Source organism: Podarcis bocagei, assembly GCF_964188305.1.
Source record: "Podarcis bocagei genome assembly, chromosome: 11".
NCBI lineage: Eukaryota > Metazoa > Chordata > Lepidosauria > Squamata > Lacertidae > Podarcis > Podarcis bocagei.
Window position 1 is genome coordinate 48,251,891 of NC_138136.1, and position 11,666 is coordinate 48,263,556.

The window sequence follows — 11,666 nt, forward strand, 5'->3', positions numbered from 1 at the left end:
TAATAATAATAATAATAATAATAATAATAATAATAATAATAATAATAATAATACAGGCAGACTGCCAATAATTTTGCTTTTCATAAAGGAAGTTGCATCATCTCAAGTTAGCAAGGCGGGCAGCCTTGTGTGGTTGGTAGCATACAATCTTGTCTTGAATCACACAACAGCCAGCAGGTGTCAGTCTTTCCTTTCTGAGTTTTTGAAAAGCTTACGAACTTCCCCATACTTCCCCAAAGTCTTAGTTGCCTGCATAGAACCTGCATAAAACCAATCAAACAAAATGATTCACACGGTGCCTTCATGACATATCTTCTTATCTCAGGCCTTCAGCTAACAATCTATGGCCTTTTAAACTGGGGGGGGGGTATTGTTTTGTTATTATGTTATGCAGTGTTTTTTTTCTGGGGGGGGGACGCAGGGGTACACATATCCCTAAACATTTTGTAAATCTTTGTACTTTTGTCCATTTACTGTATTTATTTTTCCCGATTTGAACTATAAAATGGTGATTTTCTTGGGTCAAAATGAGAGTACCCCTAAACATTTTTTTTAGAAAAAAGCCCTGATGTTATCAGTGCCGGATTTACATATAAGCTAAACAAACTATAGCTTAGGGCCCCACTCTCTTGAGGGCCCCCAAAAAATTTAAAGGAAAAAACCCCTGGGTGTACATTTCCAAAATATAAGATAAAACACATATAAAACAAAACCTACACACAGCAACAGGGTTTTGTGTTGTGGATGGACCTATTAGGTCCATAAATTACCAAATAGCACATATCAACACAAAAAACAGTGACAATTTGTTGTTGACAAAGGACAGCTGGACATATAAAGGGCCCTGTTACCTTCAGTAGCTTAGGGCTTCATCAAACCTAAATTCGGCCCTGGATGTTATGTATTTCCCCGCTTATACTTTATACGGCCATGTGATCCTCAGATGAAGGGTGGTATATAAATATAATTAAAAACCTTAAATTTGTTGGTGCATCCTAATTATTTTTCCTTTCCTGGGAAACTCAGGGAAGACTTAATTCAACAGATCCCACCATTTTAGAAGCTGGTAGTTGAGAGCAGAGTAAAGGTAAAGGTAAAGGTACCCCTGACCGTTAGGTCCAGTTGCGGATGGGGTTGCAGCGCTCATCTCGCTTTACTGGCTGAGGGAGCTGGCGTTTGTCCACAGACAACTTCCCGGTCATGTGGCCAGCATGACTAAGCCGCTTCTGGTGAACCAGAGCAGCGCACGGAAACGCCCTTTACCTTCCCACCAGAGTGGTACCTATTTATCTACTTGCACTTTGATGTGCTTTTGAACTGCTAGGTTGGCAGGAGCAGGGACCGAGCAATGGGAGCTCACCCTGTCACAGGGATTTGAACCGCCAAACTTCTGATTGGCAAGTCCTAGGCTCTGTGGTTTAACCACAGCACCACCTGCGTCCCTGAGAGCAGAGTACTTATGTCCAAATGTGAGTTCTTCTGCTTTTTTGTACGTGTGGTGGGGAGAGGTTTTCTTTAGCTCCTCCAGTCCTCCAGGGCCAGATATGCAACATATGTCTGAGGCCAATGGGTGGCTACTGAAGGCATGTCTTTTCTGGGTCTCTTTTTTGTTACAGCATCTGGGCTATGGAACACCTTCCTGGGGGAAATTCATGGGCTCCCATCACCGCCTGCCATCTGGCAATTAGTGTCGACCATCTGCCTCTCCTGGAAGGCTTTTTGACATAAGCCGAACCTGACTATTGTTTGCTGACCTGAATGTGAGCTGATGTCACAGTGGCTGTGGCTGTTATTGCTAATCACATTTTCATTTGCCCATTCATTTTATAAAGTATTTTATTGGGTTTTAAATCTGCGTCAGCCACCTTTGCCAGGTGTGCATGTGCTTTAAGTGGAAAGCCTGAATACAATTTTTAAAAATAATAATAACAATATCCTTCATTCTATGATTTTTATTATTTATTAGATTTATATTTTACTTTTCCTCCAAGGAACTCAAAGAGGTACAGTGGTACCTCGGGTTACATACACTTCAGGTTACATATGCTTCAGGTTACAGACGCCGCTAACCCAGAAATAGTACCTCGGATTTAGAACTTTGCTTCAGGATGAGAACAGAAATCGTGCTCCAGCGGTGCAGTGGCAGCAGGAGGCCCCATTAGCTAAAGTAGTGCTTCAGGTGAAAAACAGTTTCAGGTTAAGAACAGACCTCCAGAACGAATTAAGTACTTAACCCGAGGTACCACTGTATTCGTGGTTTCTCCCCCACTCCCCATTTTATCCTCAGAACAACCCTTTGAGGTAGGCTAGGCGAAGCTAAGAGACCAGGCGAGTGATTGGCCCAAGGTCACCCAATGAGCTGCATGGCACAGTGGGGATTTGAACCCTGGTCTCTAAGGTCCTAGTCCAACACTCTAACCACTGCACCACACTGTCTCTGTTGCTGATCTCCTCCCCCAAAACTTTTGAGCACCACTCACCATCTGAAACAGTTGTCTGCTGTACCAGGGCCAGGTCGAACAGGTATTAGTTATCCATAAAAGGTAAATGTAAAGGGACCGCTGACCATTAGGTCCAGTCGTGACCGACTCTGGGGTTCCGGTGCTCATCTCGCTTTACTGGCCCGAGGGAGCCGGCGTACAGCTTCCGGGTCATGTGGCCAGCATGACTAAGCCGCTTCTGGCAAACCAGAGCAGCGCACGGAAACGCCGTTTACCTTCCCGCTGGAGCGGTACTTATTTATCTACTTGCACTTTGACGTGCTTTCGAATTGCTAGGTTGGCAGGAGCTGGGACTGAGCAACGGGAGCTCACCATGTCATGGGGATTCGAACCACCAACCTTCTGATAGACAAGTCCTAGGCTCTGTGGTTTAACCCACAGCGCCACCCGTGTCCCATTTAGTTATCCATAGAAACCGGCAAAATGAAGGGCAGGGGAGAGTTTCTGAACTAGAAAATTCCGTTTTCCTGGCATCCCATTGGGATTTCTCTTATGTTTTTGCATTTCCTTGATCCTCGTGGGCTTATAATTACTACTGCTTAGACTCTAAATCCCAATTAGAGCAGGAATGCCTGTGCGCTGGCAAAAAGCCCCAGCTTTCCAATTGTCTCTGTGGAGATTCGAGGGATGCCTTCATTCATCTCAAACAGGTTTGCAGGCTTTGCAATGGCCCTGGTGCATTCTGATGGCATCCTTGCTTAGGTCTGAAAGGCCTAAAAAGATTTACTGAATGCTCCACAGTGAATTTCCACAAGCGTATCCCTAGTTCCTTAATGGGTAGCGGCATTGCTTTATCTATTTGAAACAAAACTTGTAATCTACTCCCAAGGCCTCACCCCAACCATACCTTTCAAGCACTATTGTAACACTTTGTGCCATTGTGTGGTTTGTTAAAGGTGCTCAGAACTGTAGCTCTGTGAGGCCAGCACCTTTAAGGAACTACAGGATTCCAATGACTCTGAGAGTGGTATAACACAGTGGTACCTCGGGTTAAGAACCTAATTCGTTCTGGAGGTCCGTTCTTAACCTGAAATTGTTCTTAACCTGAGATACCACTTTAGCTAATGGAGTCTCCCGCTGCTGCCGTGCCGCCACCGCAAGATTTCTGTTCTCATCCTGAAGCAAAGTTCTAAACCCGAGGTACTATTTCTGGGTTAGCGGAGTCTGTAACCTGAAGCGTCTGTAACCTGAAGTGTCTGTAACCCGAGGTACCACTGTAGTGTCACATGGAAGATGGATCAAGCTAGTTTTCTCCTGCTCCTGAAGCCTAAGACCTGAGCCAATGGCTTCAAGTTACAAGAAAGGAGATTCTGACTAAATATCAGGAGGAACATTCTGGCGGTAAAAGCTGTTTGACAGTGGAACAGGCTCCCTCGGGAGATTGTGGGTTCTCCTTCCTTGGAGGTTTTTAAGCAGAGGTTGGGTGGCCATCTGTCATGGATGCTTGAGTTGAGATTCCTACATTTCAAGGGGTTGGACTAGATGACCCTCAGGGTCCCTTCCACCTCTACAACTCTTTGTTGTTGTTGTTCTTTAGTTGTTTAGTTGTGTCCGACTCTTCGTGACCCCATGGACCAGAGCACGCCAGGCACTCCTGTCTTCCACCGCCTCCCTCAGTTTGGTCAGGCTCATGTTTGTAGCTTCGAGAACACTGTCCAACCATCTTGTCCTCTGTCGTCCCCTTCTCCTTGTGCCCTCCATCTTTCCCAACATCAGGGTCTTTTCCAGGGAGTCTTCTCTTCTCATGAGGTGGCCAAAGTATTGGAGCCTCAGCTTCAGGATCTGTCCTTCCAGTGAGCACTCAGGGCTGATTTCCTTCAGAATGGATAGGTTTGATCTTTTTGCAGTCCATGGGACTCTCAAGAGTCTCCTCCAGCACCATAATTCAAAAGCATAAATTCTTCGGCGATCAGCATTCTTTATGGTGTACAACTCTACAATTCTATGTGTGGCAGGGATGTGCCCCCAATTTCACTCTGACGGCATTTCTATTTAGCAGGAGTTCACAGGCAGCATAACAGGAGTCTGCCCATTTGCTTTTTGATCCTATGCAATAAGCCACGATTCCCTCTCCACTTCCCCTTCAAATGTGGGTCCACCATGTCCCCTTACTTCTTCACTAGTTTGCCTGCCCCACAATGTTTTGGGGCGCTGTTTTTTTTAATTGCTGCAATACATTTAAACAATCTGCAGCACCAGTTGTTATTATTATTATTATTTCAAAAACACAAATGGCTTGTTTTTAAACTGGAAAATCACTCTGGGGAGATTGCTTTGTGATATCACAAGTTCTTAACCAATTAGTACTCCTGAAAAAAAGCCCCTCCTACTTTGAGGTGGCAAAACTTGTTCACCCTGTGCTTGATCCTCAGAGAAAGATTGTATGTGAGACAACGACATTGCTTTCCGTAGTGGTGTAATACCTGTTTGTTTTTAGCACAGGTCTAGAATTTCCCTTATGTAATGTACCAGCCTTGCTACCCATTGTGGTTGTTCGAAGATTGCAGTTGTTGATTTATAGGCAGCACATTTATTCTACTTAGATGTGCTATTATAATATCTATAAATGACACAGTGGTATACATGCTCACAAGAATATCTGCACTGCCAGCCAGTGCCAATCCCCTCCCTCCTTCACTTCGCTTATGCCAAAGTGACGGCATGAAACATTGCCCTTGCTCTTATTTGGCTTGGTGACGTCATTACATTGCCAAGCCAATTAGCTATGGGAGGAATTCAATGTCACATTAAGGCGATCATCCTGCCGGGGCAAGCAGATGGTACGATCCTCCCTCGCTTCTTTCTGTGTTCTGTTTAAAGGATTCTCCTGGCCCTCCCCAGAGCCAAAATCGAGCGGGAGGGGCACAGAGGGGAGGAATGCCCCACTGCGCAAGCGCTTCCACTGACTTGGCTTCCTGGCTGATTCCTGCCCTAGATGTAGCACCATCACAAGCCAAATCAGAGCAAATCTTGCCCTCAACTCTGCCCACATCATCAGAGGGGTGCTGTATTTGGCACCCCCTGAAAAAAACTTCACTTTGCCGCGCACCTTTGTGCCATGGTGTGAGAAGGATGGGAAGCTTCTCCTGCATTTGATCTCACTGTGACAGCAGCAGAACATTGCCCCCCCACGTCATAAACTCCATATCAGCCTGATCTTTTATTTCCCTTCTTTTCCTTCCCCCTTCCCTTTTATGAAGATCACTCACTCTGAGACCCCACAGCTAATTCTCCCCTGGCCTCCTCGCTGGCCCAAGTAGGACCAATTCAGCCTGCTAGCCCTGGGGGATATCTAATTGATTTTTGATTTTTGATTTTTATTGTTATTCATGTTTTTATACTGTATTTTAGGCTGCTTTTATAACTAAGTGTTTTAAATTTGTTGTTAGCTGCCCTGAGCCCGGTTTTTGAACCAGGAAGGGCGGGGTATAAATAAAAATTTATTATTGTTATTATTTATTATCATAGTCTGACATGTCACCTGGCTTGAGAGCAGTACATGTGAAAAGGATCTAAGAGTCTTCGTTGACCACAAACTTGACATGAGTCAACAGTGTGACGCGGCAGCTAAAAAAGCCAATGCAATTCTGGGCTGCATCAATAGGAGTATAGCATCTAGATCAAGGGAAGTAATAGTGCCACTGTATTCTGCTCTGGTCAGACCTCACCTGGAGTACTGTGTCCAGTTCTGGGCACCACAGTTCAAGAAGGACACTGACAAACTGGAACGTGTCCAGAGGAGGACAACCAAAATGGTCAAAGGCCTGGAAGTGATGCCTTATGAGGAACGGCTAAGGGAGCTGGGCATGTTTAGCCTGGAGAAGAGGAGGTTAAGGGGTGATATGATAGCCATGTTCAAATATATAAAAGGATGTCATATAGAGGAGGGAGAAAGGTTGTTTTCTGCTGCTCCAGAGAAGCGGACACGGAGCAATGGATTCAAACTACAAGAAAGAAGATTCCACCTAAACATTAGGAAGAACTTCCTGACAGTAAGAGCTGTTCGACAGTGGAATTTGCTGCCAAGGAGTGTGGTGGAGTCTCCTGCTTTGGAGGTCTTTAAGCAGAGGCTTGACAACCATATGTCAGGAGTGCTCTGATGGTGTTTCCTGCTTGGCAGGAGGTTGGACTCGATGGCCCTTGTGGTCTATTCCAACTCTATGATTCTATGATTCTATGTGATTTTGAGTCCCTCTGGGCCTGCACCCCTGATCAGTGCTGGTTTCACACACACACACACCCGTGTACACCTCTGCACATCATGAAGCAAAGGGAAAACTGAAATCCTGCTACGCAGCAAAAGGGAGTGCCGATATCTGCAAAATACTCTGAGCTTATTATGCAGAGAGGCGTAACTTAGCCAGGGGGTGACTGTGTGTGTGCTGAATCTTCCAGCATGGGGGTCACTGCCTTGGGGTGTACAATGATTTGCTTCCCTGCTGATTCTGGAACGGGGTAGTTCCAGACCCATTTAGGAAAGCATTCTACCTGAAGCAGAACCTGTGGCTTTTTTTTTAGAACGCGAAAAGCACATCGATTCACCTGCATCCCCACTTGCGTCCCTCACTGTACTAGTGAGATGCAGCCCATCTGGTTAAGTAATAAACAGAACACCCAAATTATCCATCGACAAAGGATATTTCCTATTTTGCAGAGGGGAAGACAGCAGCCTGAGAACATAGCAAGCTGAGTGAAAGGGGTGGTCTTCGGCATCCTTTACCCAGGCAGGCACAGCCCCCGCTTCCACCATCTGTAATTCTGCAAATATGTACTTTGTGACCCCATAAAACTCCAGGAAAGCACAAAAACAAAAAGTAGTCAAAAAGCTGAGAAAGATAATGTGACCCAGCATTCCAGGGTGTTTATGTAGAGACCACACACATACATAGGCACCCTATCTGATGGGTATGGCTTGTTCCACTTACCAAGAAAGCACACAGTGGAAATTTCCACTGCAAGTCACAGCCCATCCCCAGCATTTAACCCTAAAGTTCCTGAGCTGTTGCAACTCGAGTGATGGTTGAAAAGCACAACCTTTGCTTTAGTAAAGATAATGATTTGCAACCCATTTTTAATCTAACCTTCGCAGTTGACCAATAATAAAATCATTTTTGATTTTAAAAAATAAATAAATTGAGATGTACCCCTTAGTTGTGATGATCGGAACCAGCTGAGCTACTTTCCGCAACTCAGCTCTCCTCCCCACTGCCATGGTCAAAATTGCTTTATACAGATATAGCTCTTAACTGCAAAAAAAGAAGCTCGTTGGGATACATCCGGCAAAATATCACAGTGATGATTTTATTGCGAACATGTGTACCACTCTATTATTAACTGATATTATGATCACTGCACTTTGCTACAGCACCATGTATGGCACAGGATAAGAAGACAAAGAACTTAAGAAGTGTAGTGGTTAAGAGCGGTGGACTCGTAATCTGGGGAACCGGGTTCGCTTCCCCGCTCCTCCACATGCAGCTGCTGGGTGACCTTGGGCCAGTCACACTTCTTTGAAGTCTCTCAGCCCCACTCACCTCACAGAGTGTTTGTTGTGGGGGAGGAAGGGAAAGGAGAATGTTAGCCGCTTTGAGATTCCTTAGGGTAGTGATAAAGCGGGATATCAAATCCAAACTCTTCTTCTTCTGGATCCAGCCAGTGGTACATCTAGTTTGGCACCCTGTTCTCACATGATCTAACCACAAAAAGACTCTCCTACCCTGTGGTTTCCAGAAACTGCTACACAGAAACATCACTGCCTCCAACCATGAAGGCAGAACATAGCCACCAGGCCTACTCGCCATTGATAGTCCTCTCCTCCAGGAATTTGTTCAATCAGGTGCAGGCTCTGGTCTTTCCATTTTCAGCGGTGCCCTTTGCCAGTCACCTTCCGTTCTGCTCAGTTCACTACATCACTGTTGCAACGCCTTGCAGCACCCCTATGCTTGGCGTCCAGTGGCTGGCAGAAGCGGTCACATTGCCCTAAACCTGCCTCTTGGTCCAGCCCTCTTTTCAAGCCATCCAAGTTGGCAGCTATCATTGCCTCCTGTGGGTGTGAGTTCCACGGTTTAGCTATGTGCTGCCTAAAGAAAGGTCTATCGGCGGCTATTTCCTTTTGCAGCATCCGTGTTCAGAAGCCGTATCCCATTGCCCCTCCCCGCAAGTTGCTGGGAGCTAACAGCAGAGAGGGAAGAGCCTTCATGCACCACTTTTGGTCTTCTAAGGGGCACCAGATTGTCTTAGGGGATGGGGGGCAGCTCAGTGGTGCAGCATGCAGAAAGTCCCAGAGACGGTCCTGAGCATCTCCAGATAGGACTGGGAATGCCCCCATTCTGAAACCATGGAGAACCATTGCCAGGATGCTTGGATGAGCTAGATGGACCAAGAGAGCCAGATAGCAGGTTCTTATGTTCTACTGTGGGATGCTGTACTGGCCCCAACTTGGTGGAACGCTCTGTCACAAGAGACTAGGGCCTTGCGGGACTTGACATCTTTCCGCGGGGCCTGTTCCGCCTGGCCTTTGGTTTGGACTCAGTCTGACCCTTATGTTTCCCTCCCCTTATGGTTTTGATCTATGGGCTACAGTCATACCTCGATTTACAGCCGCTTCAGGTTGCGTTTTTTTGGGTTACGGACCACCAAAACCCGGAAGTACTGGAATGGGTTACTTCCAGGTTTCGGCGGTTGCGCATGCGCAGAAGCTATGAATCGCAACCTGCGTGCGTGCAGACGCGCAGACGCGGGTTGTGAATGCTGCAGGTTGCGAACATGCATCCCGCACAGATCACATTCGCAACCCGAGTGTCCACTGTATTATTAAAATGAAGCTACATTTTAAATTGTATTTTAAACCAGTTTTTTAAATTGGTTTCTCCCCCATTATGTTTTTATTGTAATTTTACTGGTGTTAGCCGCCCTGAGCCCGGCCTTGGCCGGGGAGGGCGGGGTATAAAATTATTATTATTATTATTATTATTATTATTATTATTACTACTACTACTACTACTACTATTAGTCTGATCCAGCAGAGATCTTCTAAGTGGAGGCTGATCCATTTGGGCAAATGGGCTGCTCCCCCCATCAACCTCAGTCCTTCCCCAGCCTGCCTCCACCTGCCTGCTTTCTTACTTACAGCCAGGTCAGGAGATGACCCTGCCTGCCAGCTTCCTTCACCTTAGTCTCAGTGCTGCCCTTGTAGAACTCAGCAGGGAGGAAGGGCACAAAACTAGAACTAGTTTGGATTGCCACTCCTTGGCTCTGGCGCCACCTACTGTTGGCCTCCTTGCTTTCCACCCTACTAGTCCCAATGAGGATTGGTCTCATGTTCTCATCTAAACTGTTGGGTTCCATAAGAAGCCGTGGTTGTTGTTTATTCAAGTGTTCCAATTATCCCCCGATCAAATCCAAGAGCCAAGTAATTTGTGGCGCTCCTGTTCGCTTCTCCCTTATTTGACCACAAACTTGACATGAGCCAACAGTGTGACGCGGCAGCTAAAAAAGCCAATGCAATTCTGGGCTGCATCAATAGGAGTATAGCATCTAGATCAAGGGAAGTAATAGTGCCACTGTATTCTGCTCTGGTCAGACCTCACCTGGAGTACTGTGTCCAGTTCTGGGCACCACAGTTCAAGAAGGACACTGACAAACTGGAACGTGTCCAGAGGAGGGCAACCAAAATGGTCAAAGGCCTGGAAACGATGCCTTATGAGGAACGGCTAAGGGAGCTGGGCATGTTTAGCCTGGAGAAGAGGAGGTTAAGGAGTGATATGATAGCCATGTTCAAATATATAAAAGGATGTCACATAGAGGAGGGAGAAAGGTTGTTTTCTGCTGCTCCAGAGAAGCGGACACGGAGCAATGGATCCAAACTACAAGAAAGAAGATTCCACCTAAACATTAGGAAGAACTTCCTGACAGTAACAGCTGTTCGACAGTGGAATTTGCTTCCAAGGAGTGTGGTGGAGTCTCCTACTTTGGAGGTCTTTAAGCAGAGGCTTGACAACCATATGTCAGGAGTGCTCTGATGGTGTTTCCTGCTTGGCAGGGGGTTGGACTTGATGGCCCTTGTGGTCTCTTCCAACTCTATGATTCTATGATTCTATGATTCTATGAAGCTTTTCATTCAGCTAAGATGAATGGACCTGCATGCCCTGCTCTGGTGGATTAAGCTAGGAGAATGGGCAGGGGGAAAACAGCTTTCCACATCTCTTCCCTACCTGGATGTAAATGGGCGCACATGTATGGTTCTTCTCCTGCTGCTGCAGCTGCTGATGTTGCATGTGCAGATGACTTTCAAGAAGCCAGTGGTAGTGCTGACCAGCTGTCTAGTGGTGGGTGGGGCTGGATTTAATCTCCTCCCACTCTCCCATCCCCACCAATTGCCAGTTTCTAGAAGGTTGGGCGTCCACCTATTGGCTGTTGCATGCATGCATGTGTATATAATTGGATAAGGCCAGGGAAGGGTATCCTTTCTCCCAAGGCAGAAGTCATTCTCAGCATTCCTTTCATAATCTGGGGAAGGAAGGAAACACTGGCTTGACAAATCAGATGTATCTCCCCCCCCCCCATTCAGTCACACCTTCTCCTCCTTTATTTCATCACATTTCCCTTTTCAGTGCAAATTGTGGTTAGTGTTGTGAGGGGTGGGGTGGGGAGCTCTGTTAGCTTCAGTTCACCAAATTCCTGATTTTTCCAATATTAAAATCAGATCTCTACATTTCTGCAACAATTTGCAATTTACAAAAACCCTCATGAAAACTCACGAGTCTTTTAATGTATTCTAATAAACATATTTGTATGCAATGCTGACTCATATACACATTTTTGCAAAGCAAATATATTTTGCATGCTAATTTCATTCACATGTGCATTTTAATGCACACTACACAAGTATATGCATTTGTGTACACATCAACTGAGTGGAAAACTGCATTACAAAATTCGTAGGAGTGCAAATTTCAAAGTATGGCTGTGTTTTGGCTCATGTACTGTTTCAAAAGGTGTGAATTTGCTATGTTCGCCTTTAACTGAATTAAATTTCTGTACCATCCCTGGTTAGGGACGCAGGTGGCGCTGTGGGTGAAACCACAGAGCCTAGGACTTGCCAATCAGAAGGTTGGCGGTTCGAATCCCCGCCACGGGGTGAGCTCCCATTGCTCGGTCCCTGCT